This window comes from Mustela nigripes, chromosome 7, assembly GCF_022355385.1.
Source record: "Mustela nigripes isolate SB6536 chromosome 7, MUSNIG.SB6536, whole genome shotgun sequence".
In the NCBI taxonomy this organism is placed as follows: domain Eukaryota; kingdom Metazoa; phylum Chordata; class Mammalia; order Carnivora; family Mustelidae; genus Mustela; species Mustela nigripes.
The window spans coordinates 111,940,503-111,950,440 of record NC_081563.1 but is presented as its reverse complement, the minus strand read 5'-3'; positions in this window follow the sequence as shown (position 1 = coordinate 111,950,440).

The window sequence follows — 9,938 nt, the reverse complement described above, 5'->3', positions numbered from 1 at the left end:
CCACTTCCTCAGGGGTGAGCAGCAGGAAGGGGCCCAGGGGCCTGACTCCAATCGAGGGGATCTCTCATGCTTAGTAAAAGGGACTCTCCTTTCAGCAAGGAAACCATCTCGGCCCCTTGTAGTGGCCCCAGACATCTTGTCCTTCAAGGAAATTCCAATTGCCCTTGTTTTTCAGGCGTGGCTGTATCAGGCTGCCCCTCCAAGACAGAGTCTAGGGTGCAGGACATTTAGTAAAGAATGACCTGGGGGTCCACACAGAGGACGGGACGGGGAGAAAGCAGGATGGGCAGAGGGAAGAACCGAGCCATGACACAGGTCCATTGGCAGCCTGGGCCCACACAACAGGCCCATGAGAGTTGTCCCAGGTTGGGCCAAAGTGGCTGTGCCTTTCTGTGCCTGCATCAGTCACTGATTTGCCCCAGAAGAAGCGTGCCTTTAGGCAAGATAGCCCTCTATGGCGGAGGCCATCCCTGATCATCTGCAGTCAGCCATGCTGGTGGGGCAACAAGCCCTCCACTGAAGGAAGGGCCAGATGGTGAGTCTCCACCTGCCTTCTGTTCACCCAAGGACAGAACAGTGACATTACCAGCCCCCTGTGCTTACCTTCCAACAGGTGGAGACAGGGCTCGATCACCACATTTTAAAAGGCACAAAAAGCTAAAATGAGAAACGAGAGTAAAGAAGTAGACAAACCCATGGGTAAGCTAATACATATAGTGATGTGTGTCAAAGAGAAAATAAAGGCCAGTATCACGTCTCCCAGAGTTGTGGGGGACAGAATAGCATCACTTCCCATGGGGACCTCAAGGAATCTCTGAGGAAGTGATATTCGAGGTCAGATTTTAATATAACTAAAAAAATGATTAAAAAACTAAATGAGTGGCTTACTACATACTAGGAACTGTTGCAGGTGCCTTACCTATATTAATTTATTTAATCTCCTAACAACTCAGGGAGGTACATACTATTATCTCCAACTTCCACCTGCCTCATGGCACAGCCAGGGCTGGGCACCATGAATGACTCCAGCAGAGATCTGGATGGAAGGGGTGTTTGGAAGCATCACAGAGCGGGGAGGGGGAGAAGGAGACGGTGGAGGTGGCAGCACCCCAGGCAGTGCCCGCGCAGCGTATTTCCTGCTCTGACATAGTTGCCACACATTCCAGTTACCAATCGCTGTGTAACAAACCGCCCCATGACTTAAGGCTTAAAATAATGACAACAATTATTTTGTGAATAAATTTGCAGTTGGGTCTGGGGCTTGGTCGGGATCACTTGTCTCTGCTGGACTCTGTGGAGCAGGGACAGCGCCAGGGCTGGGCCAGGATCGTCTGAAGGCTTATCCACTCCCATGTCTGCTGATGGACGCTGGGGGTGGGTGTCAGCTGAGTACCAAGCTAGACCGTCAGCCAGAACACCTATCTGCAGCCTCTCTACATGGCCTGGACTTCCTCACAACATGGTGGCCATGGGACAAAGGCAAACATATATACATATATAGAGAGAGAGAGAGAGAAAGAGAGAGAGAAAGAGAGAGTCAGGTGAAAGCCATGTTGCCTTTAGGCCTTGGGGCTGGAAGTCGTCCAGTCCCACTTCTGCCACATTCTTTTCACCAAGGCTGTGACAAAGTTCTTCCAAGTTTTAAGAGGGAATAGACCCAGTTTGTGATAAAAAGTGGAAAGATCCCAGAAAAACTTGTAGAACTGGAAATTCTGCCTGCTCCTAGATGCTCTGAAGACTCGCAAAATCCCATATTGACCTGTGTCTCATCTGTCTCTTGGTAGCCTCTCCAGTTTGCACTTAATTTCTACACTGCCCCCTTTTCTTAAGCCGACAAGGATCTGTTTCTTCTGCTTGCAACCAAGAAGTGTGACTCATGTAGACGCTGAGGTGGACATGAACTTGGTCTGTCCCAGGAACAAAGTGAAGGCCAATGTGTTCCAAGTGTCCTGTGGCTCACTACCTTCTTCTTTATATTGGTCAGCAGTCCTAACCTTCAGTCCCTAGGTGGTAACCAGCAAAGAGGATCTACAGGCCAGCACCTTGACCCTGACCCCTCCAATAGCTTCCCATGCATATTATCTGTGCCCATGCTGCAGCCTGAAAAGGCTCTGACCATTGAAGAGGAAGCCTCCTCTTCAATGGAGAGAGTCAGTGGTTCTAGGACTATTTCTTAAATTGAAGCAGGCAAGGTAGAAAGGTAGTTGTCGTAATTGTGGTACTCACGTTAGCCAGCGTCCTCCAGGGAAATTGGAACCAATAGGATGTATATATTGGACTTGTCAGCCTCCATACTTGTGTGAGCCAATTCTGTAATCCACTCTATTTCTATGGACTTTCAATGAATAATCCAACCCAAAATTTATTTTTAATTTACACACAATCCACCAAAAAATATGAAATACTTAGATGTCAATCTAACAAAACATGTGGATTTACATGCTGAAAACTGATGAGATGAGAGAAATCAAAGAAGATCTAAATAAATGGAGAAATATTTCCTTTTTTTAAAGATTACTTGTTTATTTATTTGACAGAGAGAGAGAGATCACAAGTAGGCAGAGAGTCAGACAGAGAGGCAGAGGGGGAAGCAGGCTCCCCACTGAGCAGAGAACCCTATGTGGGGCTTGATCCCAGGACCCTGGGATCATGACCCAAGCCGAAGGCAGAAACTTAACCCACTGAGCCACCCAGGCGTCCCTGGAGAGACATTTCTTGGTCGTGGATTGGAAGGCTTAACAAAGATAAGAAGTCAATTATCCCCTAAGTTGTTATACAGGTTTAGTGCAATTCCCATCAAAATCCCAGCCAAGAAATTTGATAAATTGTACTTCATCACAATTCAAAACTTCTGTGTCCATGAAAGATGCTGTTAAAATAATGAAAGACAAGCTACATACTGGGGGGAAAAATGTTTGCAAACCATGTTATCTGACAAAGAACTAGAATCCAGACTACATAAAGAACTCTCAAAAATCCAACAGTAAAAAACAATCTGAGGAAATGGGCAAAAGACATAACCTTTTCACTGAAGAGGATATACAGATGGCAACAAAAGCCCACGGAAGGCTATTCAATATTATTAACCTGTAGGGAAATGCAAATTAAAACCACAATGAGACATTGCTATAGATCAACAAAACAGTTAACATTAAAATCCAGTGGCAATGCCAAATGCTGGCAAGGATGCAGAGAACCCTGATCGCTCTTATCTTGATGGAATAAATGTGATATATTACAGTCGCTGTAGAAATAGTTTGGCGGGGAAGGAAGGAAGCAAGCAAGCAAGGAAGGAAGGAACCACTAAAACACAAACTAGCAATTGCACTCCTGGGCATTTACCCCAGGAAATGAAGTTAGTGTGCACCCAAACACGTGTGCATGGATGTCTAGCAGCTTTATTGGTAACAACCCCAAACCGGAAACAAGCTAGATGTCCTTAACTGCTAATTCAGCTAGGGTCCATCCATAGCATGGACTACTACTCAGCAACTAAAAGGAATGGACTATGGATACTCCTGGAGAAATCCCCATAGAATTATGCCAAATAAAAAAAAAAAAAGCCAATTCCAAAAGGTGACATACTATATGATTCTATTTCTACCACATTCTTGAAATGACAAAATGCTAGAAATGGAGGAGAGATTAGTGGCTGTCTGAGGTTAAGGAGGTGTGAGGGTGAGAGTCAGGGTGGGTATAACAGAGCAGCACAAGCATCTTTGTAATGGAAGGTTGTCACCCTTGACTGTATCAAGTTCAGTATCCTGGCTGGGATACTGTATTGTAATTTGCAAGATGTTACTGTTCAGGCAAATTGGCGGAGGGCTACCTGGGATCTTTCTGTATTGTTTCCTATGACTGCATGGAAACTATTGTTATCCCAAAATAAAAATGTTAATCTAAAAAATAACTGATGGAGGTTTGCTTTATTGTGTAGTGTATCATCCACCCTCAAGAATGTTACCATGTGGGGCGCCTGGGTGTCTCAGTCAGTTAAGCATCTGCCTTCGGCTCAGGTCGTGAGTGATCCCAGAGTCCTGGGATGGAGCCCCGCATCGCATCAGACTCCCTGCTCAGCGGGAAGCCTCCTTCTCCCTCTCCCATTCCCTCTGCTTATGTTCTTTCTCTTGCTGTCTCTCTTCTGTCAAATAAATAAATAAAATCTTCCAAGGAAAAAAAAGGAGTGTTACCACATGCTTAGGAAGCAGGTGTGTTCTGCGGTGGTTGGGCGGGGCGTCCCATAGCTCTGTTAGGCCAGCATATTGGTAAGAGCTGCTTTGAAATCTTTGCTCAGAGATTGTGTGCATTGACTGTTTTGTTTGTGGGTTGTTGTTGTTGTTTTTTTTCCCCTGCAGGGAGAGGGGGAGGTCATGCTTTCCTAGCTTGTGTGAGTGTGTGTGTGTGTGTGTGCGCTGCATGTCTTAAAGCATTTTTTACTTCATTTTAAATGAAGACATTTTACATCAGATATTCCTCCCACTCTGACTTCTGATACCTCCCAGGAGGGGCAGTGGCTACTGCTGTTTCTTTGTTTCTCTGTGTCCTCCTTTTGTTGGCCTGGACTGTGGCATCTCTTTGCCTTGCGTTGTGTGGTGGCTGACCTCTCAACTTAGAGTTCGGAGTTCTTTCGTTCTTGTTTTTAAGTCTGACTTCTTAGAGGTCATCCCTGGGTCAGCACATGATGAATCAAGGGTTGGGGTGAAGCACCTTGAGCCAGCATGCCTCCTCTCCTTCGCTGATGCATGTATGGGTGGTTTCAGGAATGCATTCAAAGTCGAGGCAATTTATAAGAGGGCCCTATCTTTTAATTTCTTTTTTTTTTTATTTTTAAAGATTTTTATTTATTTGAAAGACAGAGATCACAAGTAGGCAGAGAGCAGGCAGAGAGAGAGGAGGAAGCAGGCTACCTGCTGAACAGAGAGCCCAATGCAGGGCTTGATCCCAAGACCCCCAGGATCATGACCTGAGCTGAAGGCAGTGGCTTTAACCCACTGAGCCACCCAGGTGCCCCGAATTTCTGTCCTCACACTCAGCCAGGAAGGAGTAGCTGGCTGGTGTTCTCTATGCTCTCTTTTTAAGGGCTCACAGCCTTAGCTATGACCTCAGCCTTCCAGACCACCAGGGACAAGCAGGATCTTACCAAGCCTGTCTGGCTGCCTCCTTCCCACATATCCACTATTAAATTTCTGGCTGGTCTATCTGTTGGTGCTTGCTCCAACCAATTCAGAGGCCTTAGGCTAATGGAGACATGGTCTTCTCTGATAGTTTGCCACTGATCTTGCTGTTGGATTTGACATCGCTGCAGGGCATGTAATATTCTACACTTTTCTCCAATAAAGTCCAGTCTCTTCATCCATGCAGCCCTCAAGGCCTGCCTTGCCCTGATAGGACCACAGAGCTGGGGGTAGGGGACCAGAAGCTCTAAGCTAAAATGCCATGGATTTCCCATGGGTCTTACAGAGGTTTGGTAGATTTTCTTAAATAAACGCTTCTCAATTTGTGTCTAACTTACCACATCCAGAATTGAATCCAAATCCGAATCCCTGATTCCTGTCACCTCCTACTGTAGATGGGAACCGCTTCTGGGGAGCCCTCTGGGTCAAAATCCTTGGAATTATTCTTTACCCCTATTTTCCTCTCTCATCTCATGACATCCAACTGCAAATCCTGTCAGTTCCGCCTTCAAAAGATGCCCAGAATCCATCTGCTTCTTGGCACCACCACCAAGCCACTCGGATCCCAGCCACTACTGTCTTTTGCTTAGAATATTACAGTAGCTTCCCTCCTAGTCTCCCTGCCTCAGCTCCTATTCCCCTTCTCTCCTTTCTCCTCGAGGCAACCAAGGGAGCCTTCCAAAGGTAAGGTATATCATGTCATTGCTTTGTTCCAATCCCCTCCATGGGCTTCCCATCTCACTCAGAGTGAAAGCAAGGGTCCTCCAGGGCCCCCGGCTTCTCTCTGGCCTTTCCTATCACTGTCTTTCTTACCCACTCCTCAAGAGCCAGAGGGACTGTATCAGGCAGGACCTGATTAGTCATGCAGTCATCTGTATGGGGAAAGTTTAATACAAAGAATTATTGAGGGGCTTCAGGGTGATGCAGTCAGTTAAGGGTCCAATGCTTGATTTCTGCTCAGGTCATGATCCCAAGGTGGTGAGATCAAGCCCTGCCACAGGCTCTGCACTAGGCATGGAGCCTGCTTAAGATTTTCTCTCTCCCTCTGCCCCTCTGCTCCCCACCCTCACTTCTCTCTCTAAATAAATAAATAAATAAATAAGATTATTGACTATAATGCGGGTTGGAGTAATAGGGGATTAGATAATAAGATATAAAGAGCACTCCAAATAATTTAGAAACTTCCCATTTAATGAGCTGTGACTAGCCTTACCGCAGAAAAAGCCTCCAGGAAGAGCCCACTCCCGCCCTCCACCAAGGCTGAGACCTCGCTTGCTGTAGAGGACATGCTATGGTGAGCACATCTGTGGAGAAGTGAGCTGTGGCCTCTCTAGTGGAAGTTGCTGGAAATCTGCCCTGTCAGATGCAAGGGAAAGCCATTGGTGGCAAGGTATCTCCCCAAGGGCGCTCTTACAAAACCTCGGGAGACAGGTGTCCCGGAGAGGCTGCTGGCCATGGGGGGCTGATGGCTAGGGCGTCGCAGGAGCCGGTGCTGACAAAGCCTTCCTCCGTGCAGAAGCTGGTGCTGTTGAGACCACCCGGGCTGTGGGAGCCGGGCCCCAGAGAAGCAGTGCAAGCTGCAGGATCCCGGGAGAACTCACCAGAAGCGGAAAGCAAGCCCTAGCACCCTGTCGTGTCTCTCTAGCGCCCTCTGCCGACAAACTATGACATTGCGCTTCTGATCAAAAGGCTGGGTTTGGGGCTGAGACGCAATAAATTGGTAACTGACGAGACCTTGTTGATGTTTTGTGAAAAATAAAGAGCGCTCCCACCTGAATGCCTTTGCAGTTGCTGTACCCCCTACCTGGGATCCTTTTTGTCCATCCCCAACCACACCTGCCAGGCTTGCTCCCTCATTCCAATAGGTTTCTGCTCAGATTGCTCTTTATCAGCAGGACCGTCACTGATCCCCTAATTAAAGAGCCGCACTCACAGCATTTCACATCTCCCTTCCTGATTTACTTTACTCCATAGCATTTGTTACCATTCGACATAATGTATTTACATGCATATTATTTACTGTCCATCTCCCCTTCTAGAATGAGGTTCATCAAGTACAGAGAATATTTTGTTCATTCCTATACCCAGTAGAGTTGAACAGAACAGTTCCTAGTACACAATAGGCATGCAATAAATACTTACAGAATGAGTGAATGAATGAGTGAGAGTAAATTAGGAACATACAGAAAGGAAGGGGAAACACCAGCCAGGGTCTCCTCCCCTAGACACCACCGTGGTCAGCATAATGGGAAGTTTCCTTTGCGATTTTCCCCGATAAAAATTTCATTTCCATTTTTATAAGGGCTTAACATGCATACAGAAATATATTCATATCAAAAGTGTGCATCCGTGAAATGAGCACTGGGTGTTAGATGCCACCAAGGAATCACTCAACTCTACCTCTGAAACTGATAGTACACTATATGTTAATAAGTGAATTTATATAAAATGCAATTTTTTTTTAGAAAATTGTGCAGCTTGCTGAATTCTCACAAACTGAACCCACTCAGGTAACCAGCACTCAGATTAAGAAATGGAACATTACCAGCACCCTAGAAGCTCCCTTTACGCACCCCTCCCCCCAGGGTAGCCATAATCCTAAATTGTGGAAGCAAAGATTAGTGTTTGTGCTTTAGATGAATGGAATTACACATCATTGTCACCGGACATTTTATACAGAAGATTCATCTGTATTGCTGGGAGGTATTGTAGATCTTTCATATTCTTTGACCTGCAATATTCCAATGTGTGTGTATACTACAATTTGTCTTTCATATCTTTCAAACTGTGTACTACCATCTATCCATTTTCCTGATGATGGATATGTAGGTAGTTTCCAGTTTGGGCTATCACGGGTAGAGCTGCTATATACCTTCGTGCACACATCTATTTGTAAACAGATGCCCAGCATTTCTGTTGGGGATACATGTAGGAGTGGAAATGCTGGATCATAGGACATGGCCATGTTCAGCTTCACCCACCCCACGCCCCAGGGACATTCTCTTCCATTCATATCAACTAGCCTTCCCTGACATAGCACATGCGACGTGCACAGCACCACGCAAGGCCCTCGCTATGAGGCATTCTGGAAACAAGCACACTCTTGATTCCATGCAAAGCACTGTAACTGGGCCACTGGGATGAGATGGACAAGCAAACCATATCATAACAGCAGCCAAATCCTATAATTATATAGATCTTACTCCTGAAAAAAAAATTCTAAGGTTATATTCAAAAGACAAAACTCTCTCTTTACAAAGTTAGGATCGAAAGACTCAAGAATAATAATTATGGCAAATATTCATTGGCTCCTTCCTTTGTGCTGACCTTATTATGTATATAACGTCATCTAATCTTCAGTGAAGCCCTCTTCTATCACTCTGTAATCCGAAGCCCAGCTTCGTGTGTTTATGTTTGCTGACAGTTTCAAGTCCATGAGAAAGCCTGTGGGTTCCCTCCCTTGGGCACCTGGGGTCCCTCTCAAGGGCCCCTCAGCACAGCCCCACTCCCTAAGCACAATAAAATGGGCCAGTCACCTCTCCCTGCTCTCTCAAGCCATATTCAGACCTGCTTAGGAGCATGCCTGCTTTGCCCCCAAAGCCACTTTATGTCAACAATAAATCTTTTCTAGCCCCTTGATGAAATGTGGAAGGTCATCAGTCCCCACTGTCCAACCAAAATTGGGGGGTGTGGGAGGTCAGTATCCCAATAGGGGAACACTCACATCTTACAGATGAGGAAACCAGAGCCTAGAAAAGTTATTTCCCATCCATTCATTCAATGTGTGCTGAGTGCACAGAGCCATGGGTAAACAATGGGGAGGGATTTCCTGCCCTTGTCAGAGTGGGGAAGTCCCTCACAGAAAAATAAACGTAAGCTTCTTTGAAATATATGAAAACATCACCAGCCTCTCTCATAACTAGGTAATTACTAATAAAATAAGTGGTGCTTTTTTAAAAGGTATCAAATGAAACAAGATCTAACAATGTAACAATACACAAAGTTAGCAAGGATGTGAGAAACAGACCCCTACACACACATACCCTGTTACAAATGATGCAAGATGATACAGTTGGAGAGCTACTCACTTGGTGTATCTTGCAACATTTTTACATATCCCTCATCTTCCTCAGTAAGTCTACTTTTAGGAATTTGTATACATCATACAGAGATATGGCCCCACAGCCAAAGCGGGGCAGAGCTCGACACTTTCTTCTTTCCTTAAATAAAGTGTACTTTATTTCTGTATGGGTCTTTGTAGAAAGTTAGAACAATATAGAAAATGAGGAATCAAAACCACAACCCACAATCCCAGCACCGTCACCAGTTTGAGCTCATACACCAGCAGTTCCCTCCCTCCCGACAGAGCAATGCTGCCTCCTGGTGGGTTTTCTTTCTTTCTTTCTTTCTTTCTTTCTTTCTTTCTTTCTTTCTTTCTTTCTTTCTTTCTTTCTTTCTTTCTTTCCTTTCTTTCTTTCTTTCTTTTTAGTACATTTGGGAGCGGGGTGGGAGGGATGGGGTGGCTGAGTGACAGATATTGGGGACGGTATGTGCTATGGCGATGCTGTGAAGTGTGTAAGACTGATGAGTCACAGACCTGTACTCTCAAAACAAATAAGACATTATATGTTAACTTAAATTTTTTTCTTTTAACTACAGTTGAATTTTTTTTTAAGATTTTATTTATTTATTTGACAGAGAGAAATCACAAGTAGATGGAGAGGCAGGCAGAGAGAGAGAGAGGGAAGCAGGCTCCCTGCTGAG